The sequence below is a fragment of the Suricata suricatta genome, chromosome 6 (assembly GCF_006229205.1).
Source record: "Suricata suricatta isolate VVHF042 chromosome 6, meerkat_22Aug2017_6uvM2_HiC, whole genome shotgun sequence".
NCBI classification, from domain to species: Eukaryota; Metazoa; Chordata; class Mammalia; order Carnivora; family Herpestidae; genus Suricata; species Suricata suricatta.
Genome location: NC_043705.1, coordinates 40,715,212 through 40,730,538, shown reverse-complemented (window position 1 = coordinate 40,730,538; position 15,327 = coordinate 40,715,212). Strand labels below are relative to the sequence as shown.

General features: G+C 39.2%; 1 protein-coding gene across 3 annotated transcripts in view; it reads left to right on the top strand.

Annotated features, from left to right (window-relative positions):
• The window catches only part of PDE4D (phosphodiesterase 4D), a 340,478-nt gene that overhangs the window by 273,040 nt on the left and 52,111 nt on the right, over nucleotides 1-15,327 (top strand). The window lies entirely within an intron of this gene.

Here is a 15,327-nt window from a genome sequence, read left to right as displayed (position 1 = left end):
GTTAAAAAGGTAAATAATTTGAGAGTACTTTCCAGAATGACTGTTCCTGCCGAGGAAACTGTCAGTCAGCCAGTGGATAAGAGAATCTGGAAGAAGAATGAAGCATTGGAGTGGGCTGGAAATCATTCAAAAAAATCCTAATATACTCTATGTACCTGCATATAAAATTCATCATCATTATTGTTTTTTGGAGCAGTTACTGTATCTCAAGCACTGCTTTACATACATAATCCTATTTAATCTTCAAAATCACTGTATGATGTAAATGTTCCCCATTTACAAATCAGAAAACGGTTTAGGTTAGTTAATGAGCTTTATGAGGATCCCAGTCGATGGCAAAGCTTAGGTTTGGAAATAAGGATTGCCTTACTCCAAAAACTATTCTCCCGAATTTTCAATCCTTGTAATGTCCTTCTCTCTCCCAGAATAAGTCAGTATACTGTCCATCCAGGAAGTAAAAAGAGCAAGGACCCGCTGGCCTTGTTTCTAAATGAAGGAGAGGGTGAGGTCAGAGCTGGAGCAGGGGCTTTCTGCAGGCAGAACAGGCACCTTCCTCTAGGACCCAAACGCACACGCTAAATTCATGTGCCAGTCTTACTCAACCTGACGGAAAGTTACATTAGCGGTGGTTACTTGCCCAGATGAATTCATTTCTAAACATTCATTCCCCACAAAGAGATCGTGACTCTGGGGCCATGGAGGCCTGCTTTTGTGAGGTGGAGGCAGGCAGAGGGAGGAGCAAGTGAGGAATTCAAGCTGTAAAATACAATCAAGTTCTCAAGCACTGGGTTTCCTTCATCCACTTCTCAGGCAGCCCCCGTTTTTCTCCTCTGCCTCCCCTAGTTGTCTCTTTAATTATCTTTTTGGAATAAACATTATCATCTTGATGTTCCAGCTTACAGTTGGCTGAGTTTCTACACTTTAAGAGACTTGGGCCTACTCTTTCCTTCTGTGCTGCAGTGGTTGTAGCTCCCTACCTCCTTTCCCCCCTCATTCCTAGGCTTTGCCTGGGGAATTTGGAGACTTGGAGAAGGAGAAGACTCTTGTGCATAGTGTGCCTGAGGTCTTATGCCATAAGCTGATTCTTGCCCCATCTGAGCCACCAGATCTACTCTTACTATTGTTTACACACTGTTTTCTAAAGTCCCAGCCAAGGTTGCAAACTTGGACCATGAGTTGGCAGGTAGAGCAGTGCATGGACAGCCTCTCCCGCAAGCCTGGCTGAATCCTCTCAGTTTTTCTAACCTTCCCCATGCTTCTCCTGTCACACACACACACACATTTATTTTGAAATCTCTGTGATTGTTCATTTGCCGCTCATTACCTCTAGCAGTAGGCTCCTTGAAGCTAGAGATCTGCATTCAGCTCTATAAGTTTAGTACCTCTTGGACTACCAGATACCTCCAGCAGGTATTCAACAAGTATTTGTCTACTGGTTGAATCAAACTAATGTTTAAGTAGATAATGATGAATCATGTAAGAATCCCTAGTTTCCCAACTTTGTCCAAGGAAAGGACTCAGTTCCAGCTAAAAGCAAAACAGATAAAGTATGTGGTTTCCCTCTAACTCAGGAACCCATTGCCCTTAATCTCCTCCTGAGTGCTGCCTTTCCCTGGGTGATCTCAAGATTGACTTCATCCAAGAGGCCTTCCTCTTATTCCTATGGAGAGCTTGTCATCTGCTTCTATGCAGAGTTTAGGAATTAAATAGATGGGAGGAAAGTGGGAGGGCAGTACTGGACCAGCAAGCCACAAACATGACCAAGCGTGAACAAATGGGACTCTTGCTGACAAGACATGGGTATGAAGGGGACACCAGCCTCAGGGGATGGCGAAGACAGATGGGTCCAGTCAGATGGTGTCTAGAGGGGCTCTCAAGAGTCCAGCAAGTTTGGATGCAAGCCAATAGGGATTAAAAATCCAGGATACGGTGTTGCGTATGGACAGATATTATCACAGAAGAGGTGCTTTGGAAACATAGAATTATGTAGGAGGGGTTGACAAAGGAAAAAAACCTCTACAAATGGAGGAAACAGATAGGTGTTCCAGGAATTTATCTGTAAGATATTAAGAGCTAGAAAGGAAAATGAAGACTAAATGGAAAGATTTATTTTTCCTATTCATTTGCCAATGAAAGGGTTAGGATGCATGGTAGTCTCTGGGAAACAGCGCTCCCTGATTGGTTGGGTGTTAGCAATTGTTAAGTCATTGGAATCACATGTTTTTGGTCAGGCCTAAGTCCTCATAGCACATCTCACAGAGATCCAGTTAATCCATGGACAGGTGAGATTATTTGGGCCAGACCAGTTGTGAGTAACCAATGGAACCTGGAAAGGGATCTACCTTTCGACTCCAAATAGTCTATTAAAAACTCCACATTAGCATTCTAGATTCCAGAAACACTTCTTAACTTAATTTATCTACCTTGAAATTAAAATGTTCTTATGGACTTGTTTAAAATACTGCTCTCAGGAAGCTCTCTGTCACTTGGCTAAGCACTGTTAATATTAGAGGTGGCAAATTGTACACTAAAGACTTTTGTTTGGTCCTTAGGATGTTTAACTTTTGTTTTGAATTGTTGCCAAATTTTTGAACAACATGGATTTTGCATTAAAAAATTCAAATGCAGGATTCTTTCGAACAATCTGAAGATCTGGCGACCTTTGGCCAGCATTCCCACGTATGCTCTCTGAAGTCTCCCCCTGCTGCCCCAGAAGTCCCCACCGGTCACATCATTCCTTCACTCACATGATGTGTCTGGCTCCTGTGGGCACTTCGGTGAGTGATCCCTGTTGATGTGTTCATCTGGTAAACCTCTGGCGCACCGAAGAAATTAACACATATGCAGGGAAATGCTTTACAAAGTATCTGCATATTAGATAGCTTGTACTTTAGAAATCCCTGTGTTCTACTTCTCCGGGTTCAGTGGAAGTGTAAAAGAAGAACTTTTATTATAAACTTGGATGAAGAGAGAAGAGGGAGAGAAAACTGGTTTAAAAAAATATCAAGTGGCCAGAGTTCCAAACTGCAATAATCACTTTTAGTGTGCCTCGAGCTTGTCTTAAATCAAAATCTTCTACTGACATTAATGCCTCAACAGATCTCAAAGCAAAATTCCCACACATTAAATGAAGTAATTCCAACTAGTAAATATGCCTCAGAGATAAAAACATGCATAATACATACATACCTAAATGTGTGTGTGCGTGTTGCATGCATGCTTGTGTGTATGTAGCCATTTAGTTTTTAAACAACGGGAATAAAATGCTATGCAGTTATTTTTTCTCTTACCAAGGAGATATCATCTAAGCATAAACCTGGAATACTCAAAATAAAACTTGGGTTTACATGATCAGGGTATGGCAAGAAGTGTCCAGATTGCTATGGAATAATATATATCTTCAAAATCTAATCTTCAGAATAAAATAAAACATGAATAGCATGTTTATTCATCTTGCTAAATATAATGATTCTGGTTTAAATTTCTTAAAGTGGGAAGTATAATGAATACTAACTGGGATAATTTTCAGAGAGATGCAGGTGCTGACTCCTACTAGTATCAAAAATACGTACTGAATTGTTCTGATATCTTTGTATTTTAAGAAGAGCGGGGTGGGAGAGGAGAGGCCTTGCTGTTAAAAGCAGCGGTTATGTACTATATGTAACTGATTTGATAAATATTTATAATTTATTAAATTATGCATTTCAGTTGAAACAAAAATGAGATAGGCAGAAGGATAAGTGACTTTAAAAAGTAAAGTTAGTCTTAATACACAAATAAAATGTGGAAAATGGCCAGTGTTGGGGGAGCTGGCCTTTGGTAGGATGATTTTGGGGCCTATTTTGCAACAGAAAACTGAGGTAGAGAAGTTAAATAATTCGCCTAAATTTGCCACATAGTCGCTAAGTTGCAGACCAGCCATCGAACCTAGAACTCCGTCCCCAGTTTCATGTTCCTTCTGTTACCCACAACTGAGTAGGCCACTGAACTCCCGCCTAATATCAGGAGCAAAAACCTCATTCTTTACTTCTCTTCTGACACTGCCTCTGGCTGAGACTAAAACGGAGGAAACTGGACAGATTCTAGGAAAAACAATAGAGTTTATTGTAAATAAAACCCAAAAGAAGCACAGTAGTACTCAGCTCTAGTCCAGGAAGCCTAACATTATTTGTTTGGGTTGAAGCTCCACAAGTGAGTCTATCTGACATCATTCTAATTTGTAACATTTTGCTCAAATACTGAATCCTTCCTAAAAACCCCTGCATTTTATTAAATGTCTCAATCTAAATATTTCAAGGACTTGTCAGTCTGAAGAACTCTTCCAAATCCTTGTAAGACAAACAGAACTTTTAGATTGAACAGTGAACTCAAAAGACACCAGAACCTTCACAATCAAATGAGAAGCTTCTAGAAATGAATACTTCCTGAACTCCCTGCTTGCCACTATACATCTGGACTACTGCAATGGATTCTTAACCTCTGTCCTTCTCTCTCCTTTATTTTATCCTCCTGGCCTACCAGTGCACTTATCCAATTCCCACAATATCCATTAGCTCAAGGCCACATTTAAGTGTTCAACCCTACTTCCCTTCTCCCCGCTGGAAGGAGTCCACTCCATCCAGGCGATTGCCCGCCCACACATATAGCCATTATTCAGGCTTCAGACATTTCTTCCACCTAAGAAGAATGCCAGATGATACCCTCCTTTCACAGCCATTTAAACCACAGACTTTGTCTAAGACCTATATCTAGATTCACCTTCCTCCTGGAACCCTACACACTTAGCTACAGTCCATCTCTACCCACCTCCCACCCCCTGCTCTGAACTACAGTACCACTTACAAGCTGAATGATTTCTATGCCATCTCACAGTTTCTCCAGGCAGCAGCTGGTCATGTGTCTGATTTTCTCAGCGGGATATTGTAAGTTCCTTCCCAGGTCCAGGCCACTGAATCTTTCATGTTCTTGTATTTCACAGCCACCAGCACATCAGAGAGACTCTATAAATATGTATAGATTTTTTTAGCCATTCTCCTTCTGGGGAAATGAGAAAGAAAGAAAGGAAAGGAGGAAGATTACTCTCTGACCAGTTTTCAATTGTACACAAAGTGCTGCGGAGGGGAAATGAGATATCAAAACGTGACAGATTGAAAATACATGGAAACCTTCAAAACGCATGCATTGTGTTTATGTTTTTGGACTCACCTAATACGGTACAGAACAAAGTGTTCCAAAGTACGCTTCAAAAGATGATAATGGTTGCATGAAAAAAAAATGTTTCAAAATCTAATAAGTTTAGATAATATGTGTTAAATGACATTCAACAGGTTTCTTTGCTGTGGAACTTCTAGTTTTGGGTAGGTTCATGTCCATTCAAATGACTGCAAAGAGGCTACAAATATAACATTTCCCCAACTTGTTTGACTACACAATTCTTTTGATAAGGAGAATCTTGTAAGAGTAGTAATCAGTTGAAAATTCTTTGAGAAATGTTAGAATGAACTTTCCAATAACCTCATAGTAAGTGGTGCTCTTTCATTAACCAGTGACTTATCTTATACATATTTTTTATACACAGTGACTTGACATGATTGATATGATCTTATGAATGCTATTCTAGATCTTAGATTCCTTGATAATATTCAGCCCAAAACTGGTTAAGAATTGGGTGTTGATGGTAATGATAGGAAAAAGTAATTGGTTAAGGACTGAGAACCTGTGAGAGAGGAAGAAACCTTTCATGTATTAAATGCTTTATTGCAGATTAACTTATTTAAACAACCTCGTAAGGTGAGTCAAAATGATAATCACTATTGATTAAGTACCTACCATAAGTAGATATGCCCCTTGGGTTTTGCATGCATTTTTATATGCATTTCTCATAAAAATTCCCAACTTACATAAAAAGGTTTGGATATTTAAATGGCTAATTTAAGATAACACAACTAGAACAATGGCAAAACTAGAATTCAAATTCTGGGTGACTCAAAAAGCCACGCTCTTCCTGACCTGTCACCCCCTGGTAGGGGACTCCATAGGTTATAGAGTCTCATACACGTGTTAAAGAACTTTCCTGTCCGAATAATAACCCTAGACACTCTCATACACCTAGAAAACTAATTTATTTTAATAACGTTTGTGTATGGAGCAAGTAGGCAAGCCAAGTATTCCTCATGTGGTCCTGAGTTCTGAAACTTGCTCTGGAATGTACATACATTTAACAAATGCAGGTTTATCAGCCAACATGGCCTCTCACACATATGTTCTACTTATAGTACAAGTAGTAAGAATAAAAATTGGACATAATAAATTACCCTTCTGAGACTCTGTTTATAGCCTTAAATTTTTTTTTTAATTTTTTTATGCCTTTTATTTATTTTTGAGAGACAGAGAGAGACAGCTGGAGCAGGGGAGGGTCAGAGAGAGAGGGAGACACAGAATCCGAAACAGGCTCCAGGCTCTGAGCTGTCAGCACAGAGCCCGATGCGGGGCTCGAACCCACGAACCGCGAGATCTGACCCGAGCCGAAGCCGGACACCCAACCGACTGAGCCACCCAGGCGCCCCTAGCCTTAACATTTAAAAGAGCCTAGTGTTTCTTTGGACACGCATTGTGTGATTTTTTTTTCTAGCTCTGACTTCAGGTCCTTTAAATGAAATGAATGACCCTTTGGCATTACTTCTCTTAGGTATCTCACAGTACGGGGAGTAAGGGAACAAAGAGGGCAGCAGAGGTACTGACTCTGAATAAAAGATTCTGGAGCAGTGTTGATCAAAACCAGTATTTTCTCCTCCCTATTCAGATAGGATTTCTCAACCTGGAGTCCCTGGTGACTCCAGGGATGTCAGGGAATACTTTCAAAATAAAAAAGTTGATCACACCAACTTCTGTCCAATTTTCTAGGGAGGTTGGCATCAGGATCTCAAACAGCTTACTGAATATCTGAAAAGGTTAAGAAGCACCCTGCCTTTTTAAAGTACAAGAAGTCAGGGGCGCCTGGATGTCCCAGTTGGTTAAGTGGCCAACTTCAGCTCAGGTCATGATCTCACAGTCTGTGGGTTCAGGCCCCGCGTCGAGCTCTGTGCTGACAGCTCAGAGCCTGAAGCCTGCTTCGGATTTTGTGTCTCCTTCTCTCTCTGCCCCACCCACACTCACACTCTTGTCTGTCTCTGTCTCACCCTCTCTCATAAATAAACATTGAAAAATATTTAAAGTGCAAGAAATCAAAAAAGTATACTTTCCACCAGTGTCTCCTTTACGGACAATCATTACGGAAGTCCTCCTTTTTTGTGCAAAGTCAGTACAAAGATCGGGAGATGAGGATGATGGAGTGCGCGAGATAGAATAGTAAGCAAGGAGCCAAGTACAGTTTATAGAGAAAACAAATATGTCATATAATATAACTGGTCAATATAATATAAATACTAAGCAGTGGTTCTTAGAAAAATCATGTTCTAAGGAAAATGTAAGAAAGAAAAACCAGCAGAGTATGTGCGTGTGTGTGGCACAGGGATGGGGAAGCAGATGGGAATGTGATGATGGAGATGAAGCAGTGAAAACATAGACTAATCTCATGTAGAGGGGATAGACAGTATTTAATTTTGTTATACTGAGAGAGAAATACATATTTAAATGTGTCTGTTAGAAAGTAACGTGAGCACTACAGATTGACTAAACTTAGACTTAGCAAGAGTAAGTAGGAGAGTCAGTATACTCCCAGTTTTAATTTACATTCTCTTGTTCTCGGAGGATGGCACATGACCTTTAGTTCATTCACCTGTTACCCCCAAGCTTTGTACCCGGTGTACTGATGGGTTCTTTCAAAATTTCATTTGATTTTTTAACGATCAGTTTTTGTATGTATTATCATATCTATCACTTTAAGTCCAATATTAACATTTCTCTCTAGAGAGACACCATAGTGTGCTTAACCAAAGTTCTGGCAATGTTAGTTCCTGACATTCTTTAAAAAGACAAGTAGGAAAGGTAGAAAGCAGTAGACTGAGCATAAGAGATAGATGGAGATGAATACTAGCGAGCCATGGCAAGGACAGTATTACTCCTTGAATATTATTTGCAAATAAATATTCCTTTTATCATAACACATGTGTACTTATTGGTTATTTAGTCACAGATATTTATTACATGCCTGTAAATGTCAGGGAGTGGTATAGACTCTTACAGAAAGGCCTAGAAACAAATATAAAGATGTTATAAACAAAGTCACAAAAGTGAGCAAATTGTATACAGGTGGAAAGATTGCCCGAGAAGAGCAGCGTTAGATGGGATAGTGAATAAAAGAGAGCTGAGAATTTTATTGAAAAGCCCACTGAAAAAAGGCCTGTGATAGAGATCATCTACTATCTATTCAAACTCTTTATTTTCTATAAAAAAAATACTTAGTGCAGTCACTGACAAAGATAAAGATCCAAAGTCTGTATCATGCTTGAAGATTGACTATATGTGATGGTAACACATGTACCTTCCTACAAGCCACCCTATAGGAATAAAAATGATTCCTAGGGCTATAACAGGAATATGGAAATTACATATATAGATCTAATACCTTTTATCAGCCTTCTTCCATAAAGTTTATTATTACTTTATTAAAACAATTTCCCAGGCAAAAATTTCTTCACCAACATTGCCTTAATGCCCTCTTTTGTCCTTACATGGTTGAACTATGAATGAGAAATGAAATTTATCCAACCCAAATTGGAGGATATTTATGGCCTACCTTGAATATCAATGACTATGCCTAGATATTCTCCTCTGAAATTCTCCTCCTCCTGTGTCCTTGAGAGGCTCTCTTCTACCTTTCTGGCTGCTGCTTCTACCACTCTAGACCTCTCAATGGGTCTTTTCCTTCTTCAGCCTTCCTTTCATTCTATTTCTGGAGCAATTTTTCTGAAAAGAAATTTTGGCCATGTGACTTACTAGCTTAGATTTGTAATGGATCTTTTACGAGAAAAAAAAAAAAAAGCTCTTAGCATATAGGTCACTAAGTCTCCCATGACTACTTCTCTACCTTTATCTTTGTCCATTGCCAGATCTCAACTTTACATCCATGTCACTTGTAGCTACCTGAATCGCCCATGTTCTCCAACCGGCAGTGGCACATGTTTGCCCTCATCTTCAAATGTCACTTTCCATTCCTCACCTAGTTAACTCTTTGATTCATCTCTGGAGGCTCAGGGCCCACATTTCCTCTTTCAGAAAGCTTTCGCAGATCTCTCCTAGGGTGCAGTAGGTACACCTTTCCTGCCCCCCATCTCTGCCTTGTGCTTACATTGCACCTGTGCCCACTGCCTCATTTTAGTGGACAACTTACTTACATATTCTTCTATATGGTTGCTTCTTGAACGACACTGGTTTGAGCTGCAGTGATCCACTTCTGCATGGATTCTCTTTGGTAAATACAGTGCAGTACTATAAATGTATTTTCTCTTCGTTATGATTTTCATAATGTTTTCTTTTCTCTAGCTTACTTTACTATAAAACATAGTATATAAGATATTTAATGTACAAAATATGTGCTAATTATCTGTTTATGTTATCCATAAAGTTTCAGGTCAACAGGAGGCTATTAGGAGTGAAATCTGGGGGAGAGTCAAAAGTTGCATGGAATTTTGACTGCAGAAAGGGTCAGTGTCCCTAAACCCTGTGTTGTTCAAGGGTCAACTGTAATTGTCTTCCTCTCTGGACTATGAGCTTCTTGAAACCCAAAGTTCCTTTATTTGGTATACTCAGCACCTGGTACATAGCCATATTTGTTAAAATGAAAAGATCACCATAACCAGTAGAATGTAAATGATTTAAGAGTGGGCAAGAACCTGAATCTCCATCATTAGGTGCAGTGCCTAGAAAAGAATCTATTAGGTGAGCAATGCAAGGATACTTAACACATGATCTCTCACTTCCACTAAAGTAATCTACAAGGTTCTTGTTATTATCTCCAATCTATATATAAGGAAATTGAGGTCCAAGAAAGATTAGGTGATTTTCCAGGGATTATGGCTTCTGTGAGCTGGAATGGAAATTAGAACCTCTTTCTACTATTCCAGTTTGAATCAAGGAAAAATATTGATTATAAGTTTTATGTCACAGAGTCATGAAGAGCCCCCAACCCAGCTCTCTGATTAAACTTAACTCAAACCCCAGTTTCTTGGACAAAAGCCTCCCTAATCTTACTGTGATTTCCAAAAGCTTGCTTCCCTTTCTCTGCCTCTTCTTTCCAATGTCAGCTAGGGATGACACTTCTGTTTATGCCAATTTGTCCTGGAAGCTCAGTCCCTTCACTGAACTTAAAAGAAAACAAAACTTTTGCTACATTTTGTGACTCCAGCAATGTTATTAAAGATTGAGGGAGGGGGCTGTTTATAGGGTGGGATTATCCTGTAGGCTAAGCTGACTCCTTTGTGTTATACTCATTTACACACACACACTGTCTGGAGCCACCAGCATATTCTTCCCCTTTCCTATTTCCAAGAGATCACAGATTAGTTCCACCCTAAACCAGGACTCCTTAAAGTCTCACCTTCTGTAGTAAGTAGCTGTATCAAATGCTTTCTTTGATTTATTATTTCTTAATCTATGATTAAGATTCCAGTAACTAGAAAATGGTAGTTTACAGAGCAAGAAGCCTATTCCTCTGGACAGTCTTTCTATTCATGCCTGATATGTACCTATGTAGAATTTTAATACTGAGATTGTCTTAGATAAGAATAATCATCAGAGAAGCAAATGCTATATAAATTATTAATTTTATTCTACCAATAATTTGGGCAAAGATAATGGTCTCACTGATGTCAACCTTGCCTCTCTTAGCCTGATTTATTCAGAGCCCTAGAATTTTCCATCTAAAGAAAAGCTACTCCCATAACACACAGTACTCTGAATCACTCAGTGGGTTCTACTCTTGAAGGTTCAGTCCACAGTTCCTAGTGTGGAGGCTGACAAGATTTTCATGGCCAGTGTCTACAGATTCTTTCTCCCTGAGCAAGGCCCTATTCATGGTTGCTCCTTTCTCCACGTGCTCAGACACACATATCTCATTGAACATACACACCCATGTCCTTGCTCATTCTGTTCTTTCTTACCACCCCAACTACTCTTCCCTTACCTCCTATTTCATTCTTTAGGACGTGGCCTCCCACTTCACCTCTGTCCCAGTCTGATTGAAATAGTTTTCTTTCATTCTTCAATAGTCTACATGCTACCTCCTTTCAGAATGCTCTCTACAATATAGTATGCTTAAATCATTTCCACTATCAAAGTCTAGGTTTTCCTTGGTTAAGGGACATACTCTTTTAGTCACCTTGTTTTTATAGATTCTAATAAAGTACATGACACATAGTTGGTGCTAACCAAATGTTTATTCAATTACTGATGGTCACAGAAGTCAATTGAAACCTAATCTTGTGTTTATTTCTTTATAAAAATTTTACTAGAGCCCTAGTCAGCATTAGAAAAAAAAATCATAGATAGTAGGGAGATAAGGAAAAAAGAAACCTCACAAAACTATGTACATCTTTTCTTTGGAGGTTTCTGGAAGTACTAAGTGAAATTTTATATATTTCATAAGATTTTTAAATACTTCAAAACGAGAATGCCATGCCAATAATACACTTGGAAATGAGAGCAGCTTGCCACTGGCAAGGCTCTGCTTAAACCTGTTACATGTATACATTGAAAGTGAATCCAACCCCTTCATGTATTTCCCATCAGATAAAATGTATAGAAGGAAAAAAATAAGTCAGCAAAAGTTAGAGCTAACCTGGACAGATGTACTGTACTGTACAGATGTACTGTAGCAAACTCAGGGAGTAACTTGCTTGAAGCAATACTTTGTGAAATAGGAATCATTTTCCTCCAGTTCCACCTACTTTAGACACTATTAACTCCATCCTTCGAAACAAAGAGGGAATTTTGGTGGGAATTAGAATGGGAGAAGCTGGAACCAATTCGAAAGATATGTATTTAAATATTTGCTTTCTGAAGATATTTAGTGAAGTTTCTTTTTAGTTAAAAAAATCTGAATCAACTGTTATTATTTATATTTATATTTTAATTAAATGTAAACAAATGGTACCTAAAGTGATTTTTTTTTATCTATTCTCTTCACTTACAATGATAAGCCTGTCTAGGAATTATGACTAACTTACATAGACCTTTAATCCTTCAAATACTGTTCACCACCAACAACAAAAAGAACCAATATCCACACAATTACACATCAGTTAGAATAGGTCCTTTCATCTCAACGGTCAGCTTTGCTGTAAGTTGTGGAGAAGAGTAATTGGCTGAACATTTCCCAAGAAAACAACCTCAGCCTCTAGCTAACTGCTGCGGCTCTGACTTTTTTCCTTTTCACAAGGAAGCTGCTGCTTCAGCATCTTCTCCAGGAGCCCCTGGCACTGTGTCAGGCCGCGTGTCAGGGGATCCCTGATCGCATCACAGTGACGGAAGCCAAGTGCTGGCCTGCAAGAATTGAGGACTGTTTGTTCACAGAAGATCCAGAGCAGAAACACGGGTGTTACATAGTTCAAGGGTGCCTTGAAAAAAAAAATGTTGCTGTTAGGAGGGGACTTCCAGGAGCTCAAGTTATTTCCCGGTTGCTGTTTGATAGTTCTCTCCTAGCTTTTATGGGATTTAGCTAACAGTTGTTGCTTGGGCATTTTTCTTCCTGCAGTTCCTTGACTTAGCAGGATTTTGTATGGCTGCAAAAAAAAAAAAAAAAAAAAAGGTTATCATATACTGTTTTCAAAGAATGCCACATTGAATCCTCTCTGGGAAGAAAGCATTTTATTAATGAGTGCAGTATGTGTTCTTGGTAAAATCCAAAATTAAAGTAGGTCACAGCTTTTGTCCTGCTAGCTGTTGATGACATTTAGGTGTGTTGTTTGGTGTGGTGACTCAGTTTCCTGTAGGATAACTGGCAAGTCCACACTGAGGTTTTTTTAGTGGGGATTAAAAGGTCAGTTACTTGATGTCTTAGAACATTTGGGGTTAAAATTCCTAAAAGTTAACCTTTAATAATGATCCTAAAAAACTGTGCCTGGCCATATTGCCTATAAACCTAGGAATTTGGAAAAAGAAGTATTCTTAGTTCTATGCTAATATCAGTAATACTTCTTTATTTGAGCAACATTTTTATAAAACAAACTTCTTTGCTGTGTCAGTAATTATTTTCTTGCTTATTGGTAGGTAGATGTGTTCCGGTCATTGTTTTTCCATTCTCTAGATTTATACAGCGCATGCAGAAGTGGGTAGAACTTAACATGTGTACGTACCACATTCGTATTGTACCCAAATGCTGATTGTCAAATCTCTGATTTGCACAGAGAGTAGATTTTCTGAAATAAGTTGTCCTTCTTGTTGCTATACTGCCTTCTTAAGACCAAGTCCCTTATTTAAGTGTGTATGTCTTGAAGTATTGAAACTTGACTGAATTACTTTTCCCCTGTGATGATTAATAAGTAAATACTGAAATATAATATTTAACACCACATCTAGCTACATCCAAGGCCTGTATTTCTGAAAAGTTCAAAAACTTGGTGAAGATGAGGAGGAGATTACTTATACCGAGACGTTCCCTTTGGGACTCAGACTTTGAAAGACATAGAGTGACGGAAGAGGAACATGGAAAACCACCTTTAGAGGTGTGGAGAGGAGATTCCAGCGACTGTAAAGATGACAGTGAACAATGGTTTTGCATCTTTAGCCCACTGGATGTGCTCACTATAGACAATTCAAATAACCTAAAATAAGTAAATTTCCTCTTAAAATGCCCTACATCCCTATGTTATAGAGTAGAGGGAGGAGAAGCAACAACAAAATAAAACCATATAGTAGATGTACTACCATTTCAACTAGGTTGTTCTATACTTGAATATGGAAGGTATTAAGTAAAATGAAATTGTGTTATGGTGATAGGTTTAATTATTGTTTGTGATCCTTAGGGTATGGAATTATAAGGGACTTTCTACATTGTTGTGTTATGTTTCCATTTTTCCGTTTTTATAAGAATCACTTATTATTTTAAGTTATCTTTAAGGTTGTTAGTTTTATTGGGGGGGGGGAGGTCCAGACTTACTCTTTAATTTACCTCACAAGATTTAGGCAGCTCTTGGTTCACCTAAAGTATATATTTACAAAGATTGGTGCTTAAAAGAAAAAGGAATAAAAGAGACAAATTTTAACCTAGCGTCCCCAAAGTGAATACCAAACAGTCCAGGAATCTTTAATAACAATGAGCCATGTGGCATACGTAGCAAATACTTTGTTATTCTAACTTTTACAAATTTTGTATTAAAACCTCTCTGGTAAATCCCAGGAGCCAAGATTCAGTCTGTGAAATTTTTATTGCGGCACTGATGATTTATGGAGTCTAAATTTCAAGGGCAGAATCTCTTCTCTTCCAATTCCTGTAGATTTAGAGAAAAGGGATCTCACCGACTTCATGTAAGCTTTTCAGTGTATTCTTTGTAATTGACAATAACCAAATTTTATTAGATGTGGCTCTTTGGAGTTTGGGTTATTTTCCCCTCAGAAAGTTTTGTTTATCCACTTGCTAATGTAGTAAAGTTCTGTGCAATTGATCCTTTTATGTAGAGTGCCCATGATCGCCAGGGTCAACCTTTGTAAATGGGACAAGCTTCCATATGATGCGTTTGGATATGGTCTTTTCATTTTCTCACGTTTGTAGTTTATTCTGCACGTGGTGGGCAGAAACACCCTTCCAGGCTTTTTCCTTTGGCGTTACAAGATAGATCATCCTGGTCTCTGATTTGCAGTTCCACAGAAGAAGGAAGCACCTATGCGGGACATGTGTCAAGTGCCCATACTATGTGGGCATTCACATTACTGTTCCTTTAAGAGAACTCTCAGACGATTCTGAATGTGAAAATACAGCCTAGTTTCAAATCTGTAAATTCTAAAGCCTTCAACATTGTTTTATTGCTTGTTTATGTCCACGGCAAAATGTAGAGGCCTGGTACTTAGCAGGAGCCGGGCTGCGTAGTGAAAGTCTGGTTTTAATCGAAATAATTTTATTTCCGTAACTACTCTGTCCCCTTGAAGCAGGTAAATCCTAAACCTTCAGAAACGAAGCTTCAAAAATCCTAAAACCCAAACCCACAAAAACGATCCTAAAATAACCTTGCTTGTGCCTCCCGTTGGGCTCTCAGGCAAAACCCCGCAGGAGAGAGCCGATGGTGGAGACATTGAGGCTGGGGCAGTCGGGGCGACCGGGAAGGGGGCGCGGGGTCCCGGAGGGGCAGGTGCGCGGCCGCGCGCGTGCGCGCCCGGTCCCGCCTGATCCCCCCC